Below are 16,422 nucleotides of genomic sequence, written 5' to 3' on the forward strand. Positions count from 1 at the left end.
GTTTGGAAATTGCCTTTCCCTGAGCACCTGCAGCATAGGACACAAAGAGTTGCTCAGATTTCCTGGATGGCTTTGTTCTGTCCAAATAGTAACGAAGTTGTCTGTGAATGTCCAAGGAATGTAGTAGTCTTTCCCCTTTGTTTTGTGGATTAGGATAAAAGGTAGGTAAGTGGATAGTCTGATTCAAAGCTACACTGGATACTACCTTTGGCATAAAGGTAGGGTTGGTTCGTAAGGAAACTCTGTCCTGATGGAAAATTATGAATGGTTGCACAGCCATGAGGGCCTGTAGCTCCGAAACCCTGCGTGCTGAGGTGATAGCCAGAAGAAAGGCTGTTTTCCATGACAAGTATTGTAGCTCTGTTGAAGAAGCTGGCTCAAGGGAGGAAGGGTCAGCTTTTCCAAGAAGTTGAGGTCCCAAGCAGGGACTGGTGGTTTCCTTGGGGGTTTTATATTCTTTGCCCCTCTGAGGAACTGCCTTAAGAGAGGGTGAGAGAATAAAGGAGGATCTGTGTTGTATTGTGCAGAAATGGCTGAAGCGTGGATCTTGATGGAGGAGAAGGAAAGTCCATTGTTTAACATCTCAGCTAGGTACTGTAAAATTTGAGGTATACTTATTACCCAAGGATTCTGTCCCTTTTCTTGATTCCAGGCACAAAATCGTTTCCATTTGGTGGAGTAGGCCTTTCCAGTAGAAGGTCTTCTGGCCTCCAAGATGACATCCTGCATCTTCTTGGAGAGGAGAAACTGTTGGGAAATCAAGGAATTCTCCATGCAGCTAGATTTAGAGTTTTGAGATTGCTGTGAAGGGTTTTGTAGTTGTGCTGGGACAGCAGAAGAGGGACTAGAGGTAGGATCCATGGTGGGGAATGTGTCAGGCTCTTCAGGAGCGGATACCAGTGTTGTCTTGGACAGTCTGGAGCAATGAGAATCATTTTTGGCCTCTCTGCTCTGGCTTTTAATAGAACTTTGGGCAGCAGAGGAAGAGGTGGGAAGGCATAGACTGTCAATATTGCCCAATTGAAGGAAAATGCATCCACTTTCCAGGCCTGTGGATGGTAGGTCCTTGAACAAAATTTTTTTCAACTGACAATTTCTGTGGGTAGCAAAGAGATCTATGTCTGGCTGTCCCCATGTCTGAGTTATCTTTGTGAAAACTTGAGGATGCAACTTCCATTCGTGTGGATCTGTCATATTTCTGCTTAGGTTGTCTGCCAGTGTGTTTTCCTTCCCTGGCAGGAATTGTGCCTGCAGTTGAATTTGCAGTTCCAGTGCTGTGTTCCATAGGGTCATGGTTTGCCTGCACAGGGGGTATGAATGAGTTCCCCCGTTTATTTATGTACCACATCACTGTGGTGTTGTCTGTCCTTATCAATAGCTGGCCTGGATGCAGTAGGTCTTTGAAGGTTAAAATAGCCTTTTGCACGGCTAGCATTTCCTTTTAGTTGATGTGAAGGTGTTTCTCTTTTCGGGTCCATTTTCCCTGAATGCACTGATCTGTCATGTGTGCTCCCCAGGCGTAGTCTGAGGCGTCTGTAGTGATGATTTGAGTTGCTTGAGGTACACAGACCGGAAGACCTGTTTCTTTGGCAAGCTTGAGTCCACCACAAAAATTCCTTTTGAAGGCATGGAATGAGTGGTATAATTGCTTCCAAGCTGTGGCTGTGTTGAGACCATAAGTTTTTTAGGTACCATTGAAGTTTCCTCATATGCAGCTTTGCACATGGGATTAGTAGGATGCAAGATGCCATGAATCCCAGAGCCTGCAGGACTTTCCTTGCAGTTAGCCTGGTGAAAGTTGCCATTTTACTGAAGTATTGAGACAGTTGCCCTTGTTTGTCTGGCATGAGGTAGGCCATCTGGGTGGTTGTGTTCAAGCTGGCACCCAGGAAAATTACTTGTTGAGAGGGTATTAGTTTTGATTTCTTTTTGTTGACTGTGTACCCCAGGAAGTTCAACAGTTTTATTACAAACGCCAGGTGCTGCAGTAGTATGTCCTTGCTGTCCGCTTGGATCAGGCAGTCATCCAGATATGGGTAGATTTGTATCCCTTGTAGTCTGCAGAAGGCGATTACTGATGCCAGGCATTTCGTAAACACTCTGGGCGCAGTAGATAAGCCGAAGGGCAATGCAGAGAATTGGTAATGGGTTGAACCTGCAAGAAATCTGAGGTATCTTCTGCAACCTTGTCTGATAGGGACATGCAGGTATGCCTCCTTGAGGTCCAATGTTACCAGCCAAGACTCCTTGCCCAGCATGGGAAGAAGCTGCTGTAATGTAAGCATCTTGAATTTTGGCACCTGTAGATATGTGTTTAGGATGGATAGGTCTAAGATAGGTCTCCAATCTTTGTCTTTCCTTGGTACCAGGAATAGTCTGGAATAAAACCCTTGACCTTGTTCTTTTGCAGGTACCTCTTGAATTGCTTTCATGTCCATGAGAGCTGAAACTTGTTTTTGTGCCTCTGCCCTTTGATGTTGTGGCAGGTTTGGCATGCCTCTCATTTTTGGAAGGATGTGAAAGTGGAACCTGTAGCCTCTGTCTATAATGTCCAGAATCCATTTGTCTTTTGTAACAATATGCCAATTTTTTGAGAATAAAGCCAGTTTTCCGCCCAAAGGTGCTGCCATTAAAGCTTTGCTTGGCAGGTGTAGGGGGAAGTCATTGTGTCTGTTTTCTAAAAGGCTGTGATCTATCTTCTCCACTTCTTGGTGTTGGTGCTTGCCACTGTCTGGCTCTGAAAGATCCTTGAGGTTGCCCTCTACCCCTTGGGCGCCTGTATCTGCCCCTTTGAGGTCTGTCCGTGGCTGGAAAGGACCAATTTTTTGAAGGCCAGTTTCTGCTGAAATGTGGAGGCTGTACCTGCAGGAAATCTTTCACTGTTTGCATTGATTTCGCTTTTTCCTCCATTTTCTTTAGCATTGACATGATCTGGTAAGGTTTGCTCTTTGAGCCAAGCATGCCTACGTATAACAGAACCCGTAACAGCAGCTCTACATGAGGCCTCTAAAGCATCAAAACCACACTGCAAGGTATGTTTACCCACTTGCTCTGCACCATGCAACAAATCCTGCAACTCTTTTAAATCTGGTTGGTCTGGTTGTGTCATCTTGCTTTTCAGCTGAGATATCAAAAACTGTTGATACTTTAACATATGGAACTGACAGTTTAATGCCCTCATGGTTAAAGTGGCCGAGGTGTACACCTTTTTCCCCCACCTTTCTAAAGCTCTGGAATCTCTCTCTGAAGGTAATAGTTTTTTAGCAGTATAGGCCTTAATTCCCTTGGGACCCTGTGAAATTGTTTCTGGGTCAGCAGTATGGCTTTTATATAGGAACTGGTGAGAATCAGGAACTCGGTAATACCTGCCTGGTTTAACAGGAGCTGGAGGCAAATAATCAGGATTAAGGCTGGCTTCTGTGTACACATCATCCAATATATCTAAAACAGGAGGGATAGCCAGAGGTCTATGCTGGGGGAGCAGAAGAAATTCCCTGAGCCTTTTCTTGGAATCTGAGTAATCCTGACCTTCCCAGTGAAAGTGTTCCCTCAGTGTATGCAGGGTTTCCCTAAAAGAGAAGTCCTCAGGAGGGGAGACCGAGGGAATAGACTCCTCTGCATCAGAGTCTTCTAATGCAGAATAGGCATAATCCTGGTCCTCAGATAGTGCTGAGGTAATAGAAGCTTGATCTGAGGAAGGGTAGTCTTCCTCTAGTCTGGGCCTTTTGTCAGTGGGGGGGTTGAGAACGTCTGATAAGAGTAATCAAATCCTCAGCCATTTTAAGCATCTGTTTTTTAGGCATGGTGCCTTGACAGGAGGTCTGAGGAACCTGTTTTTTGGTTTTCATGGCTGCTTTAGATTTAGTGAAGGCTTTAATAGAGAAGGAGGAAGGCCTGAAGACCCCTTGAGAAATGGCAGGCCTGTCTAAATTCTGAGTTTCCCCCGCCAAGAGTGGCGTCGGAGTCTGTAGTAGGAATGGGGCCCGAGGAGCCTGCGACCTCTGGTACTGAAGACACCGGTAATGCATTGTCATCGGTACTCAGGGGCTGCATAGGCGCCTCGCTGAGTACCGGAGAACCGGTAGTCGGCCTTAGCGCAGACCTCGTATGTCGGTCCTTATCTTTGCGTTTTTTGCTCAAAACTGGAGTCGGAGTATCCGACGACATAATATAATTAAATTTTTTGCCAAAAAAGTGAAAGGTGAACTCCGCCCGACACTTAATAGTGTGCTTATTGAATCTAGCACAAAAACAGCAGGCCGAGACGTCGTGGTCTGAGCCTAAGCAAGGTATACAGAAAGAGTGGAAATCCTTATGCGGTATTTGCTTCCCACATGAAATGCAATTATTAACTTTGTCTAACATCGGTCTGAGGCAAGAAAAGTTTCCCCAATGGGGTACTTAGCTTTCAAGAAGACTTCGCTGAAATACTTTCGTAAATCTCAGGAGCTGGCCGACCGGCACTTGCGAAATGCTTCTGCTTCGGGCACCGCGCGGCAAGAAAGACTGAAGAAAATGGCGCTGGCTGCCTCTTTTATACCCCTGCCGCTCTGATGTCAGGGAAGAAGCGACGACAACCGACGCCGGACCTAGACTTTGGAATTCGGCCGACCGAGGACCCGCCTGACGGCAGGATAACCCATCTGTTATGACTGCAGATGTATGCACGATGAACATCTCCTTGCTCATGTTAATTTTTTCATTCTAAAAAGTGACCTTTCTTCACTGCCATCTAAAAGGTTCACAGGTAGGTACTAGGCTATTGGCCCTAGGGCCTATATAAGCCTAGCCAAATGGTACCCTGGCTTTTGCCACCCAAGAAAATTATTTTCCTGTGTCCCTGTCAAGCAGAGCCACAGAAGTGTTCCCCGGGGTGAATTTCCTATCTCCCATCCAATCATCAAGATTTTTCTTGGAGTGCTGAGGAGCTTTGTTTGATATAGATAGGTAGTTTGTTCCAGAGTATGGGAAGTCTCTGAGACAGGAATCTATCCCTCCAGCATGTTCTGTTTATTGTGGTGACAAGGTTTAGGTCCCTAGAGCGTGTAACTCGGAGGGATTGGGATTTCTTTACGTGGAGCATGTCCAACAGCTCTGAGTTTGACATAGCTTTGTATGTTAGGCAGTAGGCGATATGCGACGGAGTAAAGCTGCAGTTTTTTTAGACGGTCTGCGTAGGGCATCTGTTTGAGGCCAGTAATCCTCTGTGAGGTATTTCTGCGGCCTTTCCAGTTGTTGTAGATGTCTTGTGAGGTACATACCAAAAGGGGCGTTGTACTCTATAATGGGTCAAATGAGTGATGAGTAGAGGGAAACAATGACCTCTTTTTTCCTGGGTGAGAAAGCTTTTGTGATGAGGTGTGCCATGCAGAAAGATTTCCTGACTACTGTGGCAATGTGATTATCAAAGGAGAGACTGCTGTCCACCTGTGTCCCAAGGTCTCTTATCACACTTTCGGTGTAAAGTAGTTCGTGGGTACAGAGTTTTTACCAAAGGGGATGACAATGCACTTTTTGGCACTGAGCTTGAGGCCATGGCTTTGACACCAGGCATCTGTCTCAGTGAGCCCCTTTTGTAGGATGTCCACATCATTAGGAGTTTCGATTATGGCTCCTAGTTTGCAGTTATCTGCGAATTTAGTTAGCCAAAGACCTTCTGTGTTAGCCTGTACTTCAGAGAAGTAGATACCAAACATGAGAGGACCCAGGACTGAACCCTGTGGTACTCCACTTGTCACTGGTCTGAAATCTGTTTTGGAGTCTGCTACTTTCACAGTCTGGGTTCTGTCAGTAAGCCAGTTGGCAACCCATCTTATGACATAGGGATTTATACCTAGTTTAGTGAGTTTATCTATAATTCCAGAGTGGGGGATGGTGTTGAATGTCTTGGCGAGAACTAGATAGGCTGTGTGAACCACCTTACCCTCATCTATGGCTTTGGTGACTGCTTCAAAGAAGTCTATCAGGTTTAGGAGACATGATCTGCCTTTTACAAACCCCCCCGTGTGGGGTCCAATATTTGGAGATCTCCAATGTCTTTGTTTATGAGTAATGATAAAATGTAATAATAAAAGTGCTATATAAAAGCAAAATTTAATAATAAATACATTGATAGCTGAACTTACTTCTGTTTACCTTTCTTTCATCTCATCATCTGTTATATCACGAAGGATAGCAGGGACAGAATAACTAGACTAAGTCACTTATTCCAACTACTTCCCAAAGACATGCAGTAGGTGGACTGGGCCACTTCAAATTGACCATAGGTGTGAGTGTGCATGCAAGTGTGTTGTGTGGAAGAACTACCATGGCAGGGCTAGCCATCCAGTGGTGTAAAGCTTGGGTCAAGATGATTGTCACTGTTGAAGTGACACCTCAACCTCCTGTGCAAAAATGGAAAAAAGGGGTTGTGGATGGACGGACGTATACCAACTACAGAGCCATTAATTAACCAATGGCTCAAACAATGACATTTAAGTGTGCCTTATCAGTCACAGATTGGCAGCAACATACCTCATCGCAAACAGTGTAGCCTGGGGCTACAACTAGGGAGTCCGAATCAAAGCAAAGCTTTCAAGCTTAGTTTTCAGATGAACAAGAAAACTCCACCTACACGTTCATTATTTTTTTTTCATTACAAACTAGTTGTCTTTCCCTTTAATCAAGAAACATGGCAATAAAAAAGAAAGAAACAAAATATTTTAATCATTCTGTCAGTGTCAGTGGTGCACCAAGTAGTACCTTTAGTGAGGGCTGGGGGTTCTTAGTCTCATACCAGGCAGATCAACTGCTGGCAGTGCAATGCAGGCGGATGTGAAAGATCCCATGGCATCTGGTGTAAAGAGTAGGGGAGTGCCCAGATGCACTGACCAAATTTCCTCTAGTAGTAAAAATGCCACCTCGGGACTCTCCCGAAAAGAGGCCACTAGCCTAGTGGGACTAACCAGGTCAACAAAGGATAAACAAATATAAACCTTACTCTCTTGATTTTCTGTCATTATTTGATTTTGCATTTCTTCTATACTGTTATTTTCGGTAAAAGTGCACAGTTGTTTTTGGTGTTTTGTTACAGCATGTTTGCCATGTATGCAGTGTTTTGTTCAGACTAGTTAGCAAGTTGGGGATGAAAAATTAACATCAAATACTCTTAGCTACAGCATTAAAAAAGTACAGTAAAAGTACAATTTTGTACCTACCATAAATGTAGATGTTCGAGTGCTAATACAGCTGCAGTAATCACAGATGGGTTTTCTGCCGTCAGGCGGTCCCTCGGTCAGCCGAATTCCAAAGTCTTGGTCCAGCATCAGTTGTCGTCGCTTTCTCTTCTGACGTCAGTGAGGCCAGAGTATATAAGACACAGCCGACGCCATGTTCTTCAGTCTTTCTTGCCCCAGATGTCAGGTGCCCCCCGAAAGAAGGCAATACATAAATTATGCTTATATGCGTATACATGTAATGCAATATAATCCAAAAACAGTGGTTGCAAGCAAATAAACCTTAGAAGGATAACCCAGTCAGGCTGTATGAAGAGGTTGTTAGGCCCCATGCCTTTACCAAGTGGGGAAGGAGGGAGGGAAACCTGTACTGCAGCTGTATTAGCACTCGAACATCTACATTTATGGTAGGTACAAAACTGTACTATGTTCATCGTGCATACAGCTGCAGTAATCACAGATGGGTAGAATCCCAAAGCTACGCACAGGGTGGTAGGTACTAGGAGGAACTGGGTTGAGCCAGAATGCCCTACAAAACAGCAGTGGCAAAGCCTGCTCTTGTTCTGGAATATAAAGGCAGGTGGTAGTGTTTTGTGAAGGTATGCACAGAACTCCAAGTGGCTGCCTCCAGAATATCTTTGGTAGGAACTCCTCTGAGGAAGGCTGTAGAGGTAGCTGTGGCTCTGGTGGAGTGTGATCTGATACCTGTAGGAACAGATTTCCCATGATAGGAATAACAAAACCGTATGCAGTGGCCTATCCACTTTGAAATAGTCTGCTTGGAAACTGGCTTCCCTTGAGCCCCTACAGCATAGGACACAGAGTTGTTCTGATTTCCTGAAGGACTTTGTTCTGTCCAAATAGTAACGTAGCTGCCTATGGATGTCTAAGGAATGTAGCAGCCTTTCCCCTTTGTTTTGAGGATTGGGGTAAAAGGTAGGAAGGTGTATGGCTTGATTTAAAGCTACCCTAGATACCACTTTAGGCATAAATGATGGGTTGGTGCGAAGGGAGACCCTGTCCTGATGGAAAATGAGAAAGGGCTGCACCGCCATGAGGGCCTGTAATTCCGAAACTACGAGCTGAAGTGATAGCCAGAAGGAAGGCAGTTTTCCAGGACAAATATTGCAAATCTGTTGAGGCAGCTGGTTCAAAAGGAGGCAATGTTAATTTTTCTAGTATGTAATTAAGATCCCAGGCTGGTATTTGTTGTTTCCTTGGTGGTCTAATATTCTTAGCCCCTCTGAGGAACTGTCGTAAGAGTGGGTGAGAAAATAAAGGAGGATCCGTGTTGTATTATGCAGAAATAGCTGAGGCATGGATTTTTATGGAAGAAAATGAAAGTCCACTGTTCAGCAGCTCAGCTAGATACTGTAATACCTGAGGCAAGTTCAGTTTTCTAGGGTCCTGGGCTTTTTTCGCATTCCAAGAACAAAACCGCTTCCATTTTGCGGAGTAAGCTTTTCTAGTAGATGGTCTTCTGGCCTCCAAAATGGCATCCTGCACCTCCTTGGAGAGTAGGGTCTGTTGTGGTGTTAAGGAATTTTCCATGCAGCGAGATTGAGTGTTTTCAGCTGACTGTGGAGAGTTTTGTAACAGTGCTGAGTCAGCAGAAGTGGCATTAGAGGCAGGGACCAGGGAGGAGTATGTGTTAGGCTCCTCAGCAATGGGTACCAGTGCTGCCTTGGCCAATCTGGAGCAATCAGTATCATCTTCGGTCTGTCTGCTCTTGCTTTCAAAAGTACCTTGGGCAGAAGAGGCAGAGGTGGGAATGCGTAAACTGTCCATGCTGTCCAACTGAATGAAAGGGCGTCCACTCTCCAGGCCTTTGGATGAAAGGTCCTCGAACAAAACATTTCCAATTGATGATTCCTGTGGGAGGCAAAAAGATCTATGTCTGGCCTCCCCCACACTTGGGTTATTTCTGCAAACACCTGCGGATGTAACTTCCATTCATGTGGATCTGTCATATTTCTGCTTAATTTGTCTGCCAGTGTGTTTTCCAATCCTGGCAGGTACTGTGCTTGAAGTTCGATTTGCCATTCCAGAGCCAAGTTCCAAAGGGTCATGGCTAGTCTGCACAAGGGGTATGAATGTGTTCCTCCTTGTTTGTTTATGTACCACATTACTGTGGTGTTGTCTGTTCTTATGAGTAATTGTTCTGGATGCAGGAAGTCCTTGAAAGCTGTAATTGCATTTATTACTGCTAGCATTTCTTTTTGATTGATGTGGAGGTGCTTTTCTTTTTGGGACCATTTGCCCTGGATGCACCTGTCCGTCATGTGCGCCCCCCAAGCGTAATCTGAGGCGTCTGTTGTGATAACTTGCTCTGCTTGAGGCTTGCAGAATGGGAGGCCTGTGTTTGCTTGACATGCTTGGGCCCACCATAGAAATTCCTTTTGCAAACATGGGATTATTGGTATAATTGTTTCCAAACTGTGACTGTGTTGAGACCATAGGGTTTTTAGGTACCATTGAAGTTTCCTCATATGCAGCTTTGCACATGGGATTAAAAGAATGCAAGATGCCATGAATCCCAGAGCCTGCAGGATTTTCCTTGCAGTAAGCCTGGTACTTTTTGCTAATATTTTGAAGTACTGAGATAGTTGCCCTTGTTTTTCTGGCATAAGATAGGCCATCTGGGTGTTTGTGTCCAAGTTGGCACCCAGGAAGGTTATTTTCTGAGATGGTGTTAGCCTTGATTTCTCTTTGTTGATTGTGTATCCCAGAGCATGCAATAGCCGTGTCACATATGTCAGATGTTCCAGAAGTATGTGCTTGCTGTCCGCTTGGATCAGGCAGTCGTCCAAATAAGGGTAAATTTGTATCCCTTGAAGACTGCAGTATGCAATCACTGATGCCAGGCACTTTGTGAATACTCTGGGCGCAGTAGATAAGCCAAAGGGCAATGCAGAGAATTGATAGTGGATTGAACCTGCAAGAAATCTGAGGTATCTTCTGCAGCTTTGTCTGATTGGGACATGCAGGTATGCCTCCTTGAGGTCCAATGTTACCAGCCAAAACTCCTTGCCCAGCATGGGAAGAAGTTGCTGTAATGTGAGCATCTTGAATTTTGGTACGAGTAGAAATGTGTTTAGGATGGAGTCGGTTCCTTTCCTTGGTACCAGAAAAAGCCTTGAATAAAAACCTTGACCTTGTTCGTGAGAAGGTACCTCTTGAATAGCTCTCATGCTTAAGAGCTTTGAAATTTGTAGTTGTGCCTCTGCCCTTTGATTCTGTGGCAGGTTTGGCATGCCTCTCATTTTTGGAAGAGTGTGGAAATGAAATTTGTAGCCTCTGTTTATAATGTCCAGGATCCATTTGTCTGTTGTGACAATATGCCAATTGTTTGCAAATAATGCTAACTTTCCTCCCAAAGGTGCTGCCAGCTGAGACGTGCTTGGCATGGAAATGAGGGAGTCATTGGGTTTGCTTCCTGTATTGTTGTGCACTGTCCTCGCCACCTCTTGGTGCTGGAGTTTGCCATTGTCGTCCTCTATATGATCCTTGTGATTGCCCTCTGCCCCTTGTACATCTGTATCTACCTCTTTGGGGCTTGTCAGTGGCTGGAAAGGACCAGTTCTTTGAAGGCCAATTTCTGCTAAAACGTGGTGGTTGGACCTGGAAAAAGGTTTTGACAGTTTCTATGGATTTGGCTTTTTCTTCCATTTTCCGTAATATCTCCTCAGCATTAGTACCAAACAGCACATCCTTTTGTAAAAGAGCATCTAGAAGTTTAGCTTTCACATGATCAGGCAAGTTTTGTTCTCTAAGCCAAGCATGTCTGCGAATGACTGATCCCGTAGCAGCCGCTCTACTTGAAGTCTCTAGGGCATCATAACCACATTGTAAAGTGTGTTTACCCACTTGCTCTGCACTATGCATCATATCCTGTAACTCCTTTAAATCTGGTTGTTCAGGTTGAGACATTTTGTTCCTTAATTGTGATAACAGGAACTGTTGATATTTAATCATATGAAACTGACAATTTAAGGCCCTCATGGCTAGGGTGGCCGAGGTATATACCTTTTTACCCCACCTTTCTAAAGATCATGATTCCCTTTCTGCAGGAAGTGGATTCTTGGCAGTGGAGGCCTTCAATCCCTTGGGGCCTTGTGAAATGGTTTCAGGGTCAGCATTATGGCTTTTGAATAGAAATTGGTGAGAGCTGGGCACTCTGTAATACCTATCAGGTTTGACTGGTGCAGGAGGCAGAGAATCTGGGTTAAGGCAAGCCTCCGAATAGACATCATCCAGTATGTCCAAAACAGGGGGTATAGCCAGAGGTCTGTGTTGAGGTAACAAAAGAAATTCCCTAAGTCTTTTCTTGGAATCTGAAAAGTCTTGGCCTTCCCAATGGAAGTGTTCCCTCAAGGTGTGCAAGGTTTCCCCAAAGGAAAAATTCTCAGGAGGGGATACAGAAGGGATGGACTGTTCTGCATCCGAATCCTCAAAAGGAGAGTAAGAGTGTTCCTCTGCATCAGAATGTTCTGATAAAATGGATCCCTGATCAGAAGAGGGGGAATCTTCCTCCACTCTGGGTCTCTTGTTTGGAGGGGGTTGAGAACCTCTGATAAGAGTAATTAAATCCTCAGCCATTTTAAGCATCTGTTTTTTAGGCATGGGACCTGGAGATGGGCCCTGTTAACAGGCCTCGTGGGATGCCTGGCTGCTTTGGATTTAGTAAAGGCCTTAATTGAAAAAGAAGATGAGGGCCTAAATACACCATGGGTGGAGGTGGACCTGTCCACATTAGTAGGCTCAACATTAGCAAAGGCTTCGGTTGTAGTCTGGGAAAGGGCCGAGGTCCCAGCGTTCTCGGGTACAGAGGACACCGCCAAAGGAGTGTCGTCGGTAGTCAGGGACTGCAAAGGCATCTCGCTGAGAACCGGACCACGTGTAGCCTGTTTTGGCGTGGTGTCGGCGGGGACCGTAGGCCTCGCGTGTCGGTCCTTTTCCTTGCGTTTTTTGGACAAAACGGTAGTCGGAGTGTCCGACGACATTTTATAATCAAAAGCTTTACCAAAGTAGTGTTGGGCGAACTCCACCCGACGCTTAACAGTGCGTTTATTGAAGGTAGCGCAAAAGCAACAGCCCGAGACGTCGTGGTCTGGGCCCAAACAAGGTATGCAGAGGGAATGGAAATCCTTATGCGGTATTTGCTTCCCACAAGAAATACAATTATTAACTTTTTCTGACATCGGTCTGAGGCAAGAAAAGTTTCCCCAACGGGGTACTTAGCTTTAATGAAGACTTCGGTTTCCAAAATTTTCGTAATTCAGGAGCTGGCCGACCGGCACTTGCGAACTGCTTCTGCTTTGGGCACCGCGCAGCAAAAAAAGATTGAAGAACATGGCGTCGGCTGTGTCTTATATACTGTGGCCTCACTGACGTCAGAAGAGAAAGCGACGACAACCGACGCCGGACCAAGACTTTGGAATTCGGCCGACCGAGGAACCGCCTGATGGCAGAAAACCCATCTGTGATTACTGCAGCTGTATGCACGATGAACATCGCTCAGTTAACCCGCACCCATGGGAATTGGTAGATGGTGGACAGCTGTAGTTTCTGGTTGCTTGAGAGTTACTATAAAAATAGGCCTGACTAATACTGTAGCCTATACTATTTGTTTGGTTTGACTTGTTCTCAGGTTATGGAGAGAGGGAATTTACTCCTATCTTCCTTTTTAAACTCAAACTCTAAAAACGTAAGGTATGTTTGTGTGTGTGTGTGTGGGGGGGGGGGGGGGGGCAGAAAGTGCAACACATGAAAATTGTACTGTGCTTCTTTGATATTTTTTTGCTGGTTGAGTTCCAGTTAACTGAGAGTTTACTGTACAGTTGTGTAAGAACTTACTAGAACAGCAGATGTTCTACTGATCACTGCTGCAGTATTCCTGGCATATGGGTTGTCACTGACTTCTGACTGGGGTATCAAAGCTTTACCCTCACTAGTTGTATGTTTAACGCATGACCTCAGCTTGTAGGCACTGGGGTCTAAAGAAGGACATGTAAGCATGGATGCTCACACTAACTCCAAACCACCAGCTTGAAGATTCCTGAGACAGGAGACTGGTTAACAAGGAAGGGTGTAGTTCGAATAGGTACGAAAACTCTGATGATCTCATGTTACAGACAGAAAAATGGAGGTTGAAATAAGACAGAGCAGAGGAGTTGGGATGCAATATTGCAACAGTGATCAGAAGGACATCTACTGTAATGGTAACATGTCCTGACTGAAATCACTGCTGATGTACTCCTGACATATGGGTTCTCACTGCGGACGTCCGGTCGAGGTACCAAAGCTTTACCCTCCCTATGCTGTACATCCACCTCATGACTTAAGCTTGCATGCACTGTGATATAAAGACAGATGTACGAGCATGAATCCTCAGACTATCTCACCTCTGGCCTGAATGCAGATCATGCATCTGGACTGTTTGCTGCTTGGTCATTGATATATTTGCTATGATCGTTTATCCACATTAAGTGCCCCATTGGGGAACCTTCCTTTTATCTTACATTTTCTTTAAAAGTTGCAGATGTCAGTTAAGGGGGGTAAATTTGAGTGAGGTAAGCAGATTCTGTACAAGGACTGGCATACCATGTTCTTTTTTGCCTAAGCCTGGAACACAGTCACCAATCTTGCTCTATTTGCCAGTTGTTTCTTCACAAAATCCATAGGTTGAGACTTCCACTCTCAACATCTTTCTAGAGACTCAGCATCTTAAACATTCCAAGATGGCTGACTCTGCATCCTTTGACATCCCTCCGACACTGAAGGAAAAAACTGAAGAGTCCTCGAACGGATCTGCAGTCCACCATTTCTCACTCAGTGTACCCGCTGAAGTTACAAAACCCACAGTACTTCAAGCTACCTCTCAGATGCCTGTTACTGACACCCTGTCAGAGGCAGGTAGGGTTCCTGAGGCTTTGCAGACTGCTGATATATCTGAGGAACCTTATCTCATCATCACAAGGCATCCCTCAAATTTTGGTTAAGGAAGAGATCCCTGGCTCTTTAATACAAGTCAGACAGGGTACCAGATTTCCCCATGTAATCCAGGCAGATGTCATGCCTAAAATGAAAATGCAGAAAACTAGGCATGTGACCTTTCACTCAGCAGACAGGGAATAGGAGTGGATAGACTTACCACACGGGATGTTCAAAGCTATTAAGTTGTGAAACCCCCTTCCTTTGGGTCTTTGCAAATGTAGGCTACGCCACAAAAACTACCCATGTTTCCTCTTTGTCTGATGAAGAACAGGACTATGACTCTGACCATTCCCTGGACTATTCCACTCATCTACATTCTCCAGGACAAACCTCTAGAGATGACGAGGACACCCTCTTGCTGGATTCCCATACTGAGGAAGCACATGATGAAACACTTTGAATGGCCAAAAGATCTCTGATGCTCAGAAGAGGTATTGCACTCCCTTGGACAAGAGTACCCCTGGCCCCTTCTCCAATACTCCCCCCTGCCCTTGAGTCTTTCTAGGATGCCTACCAGTCCACCTCTACTGCAGCTGATTCTCACCCACCAGCTCCTAAGAAACCAGACAGGTTTTACAAGGTACCTGATGACCTAAAATATTTATACAAGAATCCAGTGGTAGACCCCCTTGCAGTCTCTCTTCAGATAAGCTATCTAAGCTTCTGCCCAGTGCCAATGCCCTACCAACTGACAAAGACAGTAGGGCTATGGATAAATGGGAGAAGACAGTTTACACCTCTGCTACTCCTGCCTGTAGGGCAAATAACCACCAGAAAAACAACAAAAAACAGAAAGCTAGAACCACTGAGGCTGGAAATAAAATGCAGCAATCACACAAGTAGTGTCCAAAGTGTTTAATGGTGCTTCCTGGTACCTCGGCTCAAAAGCCTTCAAGGGAATAATTCTCACACCACATAGAAAAATCTTATATACAAATCTAAAAAATTAATTAATAATTACATCATTTCCTCAATTCCAAATACCATCAACCAATTAAGTGGAAAACTCTAAAGCTTAACCCTTCATGAGCAAAGCTGCGCGTACCACCCAACACATAAAATATGAGATTAATTATATTTGTCTTTGGCACCCAAGAATGTAACATCATATTAAAATATATATAATATTCTAAACGTAAATTCATACTCTGCAATATTGCACTACCATCTGTTAAAAATAATTATAAGAAAATAACTTCAACTTATGCTTATACAACCCTTATATTAAGAAAAATTAGTATTGAATTTCTGATTTAAACCCTTGGGATATAAAGTTCCGAAATTGATAATCAATTTTGTTTCTAATTGTAATAAATTGATCAAAAATTTCTCTCCCTCTTTGCAAAGAGGTTTGGCCAAAATACTAAAAAATGACTGACATCCGAACCACCATGAGCTGTGTGGAAATGATTTGCCACAGGATATTCTATTCTACCATGTCTGATATCATCCAAGTGTTCCATAATATGACTCTTTGCCATTCTCTTGGTCTGTCCTATGTACCACTTTGTGGGTGTACACCCACAACCAATGATGTATACAACCCCACAGGATCAGCAATTAAAGATATTCATACCCTTGTACTTTCTACCATTAATGCTACCCTCATCCAAATTTCTTACTCTACCACAAACTTTACACCTTCCACAAGAATAATAGCTCGTTCGGGTATGCTCTCCGACAACTTTCTTCAAGTTTAATAACTCCTTTAGATTTAAAAACCTACAGTATGAAAATGTTATTTTTTTGCCAAAGTTGGATCATCACATACCATCGGCCAAAACCTCTCAACAATTTCCCTCAAAACATTAGAAAAGGGAGACTATTTAGAAACAAAAAATATCCTGTCCTCCCTATCTAATCTGACTGTGCTGGTTAGTCCTAACCTCGGTCCTTTTTGTCTTTATCAAGTTTATGTTACAAATCTGTACACTGATCTTTTATTGTAACTATGTAGTGACTTGCTAAGGACCACTTGTCCTCAATCTATCAAAGAAATATGTCAGTTGATCCTTACAGTTTTGATGGTCCCAGGATTAGAACTATCCATAAGGTGTGCCGAAGATTCTGGTTTCAGTCCCAAACAAATACAATTTTTCTTTACATTTTCTTGCATAATATAAAAATCTGTCAGATGCTTTAGTGGTGTGTGTGTGTGTGTGTGTGTGTGTGTGTGTGAGATTCAAATTTTGTTTTTCTGTGTCTAAGGATA

At 44.2% G+C, this 16,422-nt stretch overlaps 1 protein-coding gene across 2 annotated transcripts in view; it reads right to left on the reverse strand.

Annotated features, from left to right (window-relative positions):
* EXT2 (exostosin glycosyltransferase 2) overlaps nt 1-16,422 on the reverse strand; it is a 1,719,054-nt gene that overhangs the window by 814,170 nt on the left and 888,462 nt on the right. The gene's annotated exons all lie outside the window — the stretch shown is intronic.

This window comes from Protopterus annectens, chromosome 7.part0, assembly GCF_019279795.1.
Source record: "Protopterus annectens isolate FY-2018-M chromosome 7.part0, PAN1.0, whole genome shotgun sequence".
Taxonomy (NCBI): domain Eukaryota; kingdom Metazoa; phylum Chordata; order Ceratodontiformes; family Protopteridae; genus Protopterus; species Protopterus annectens.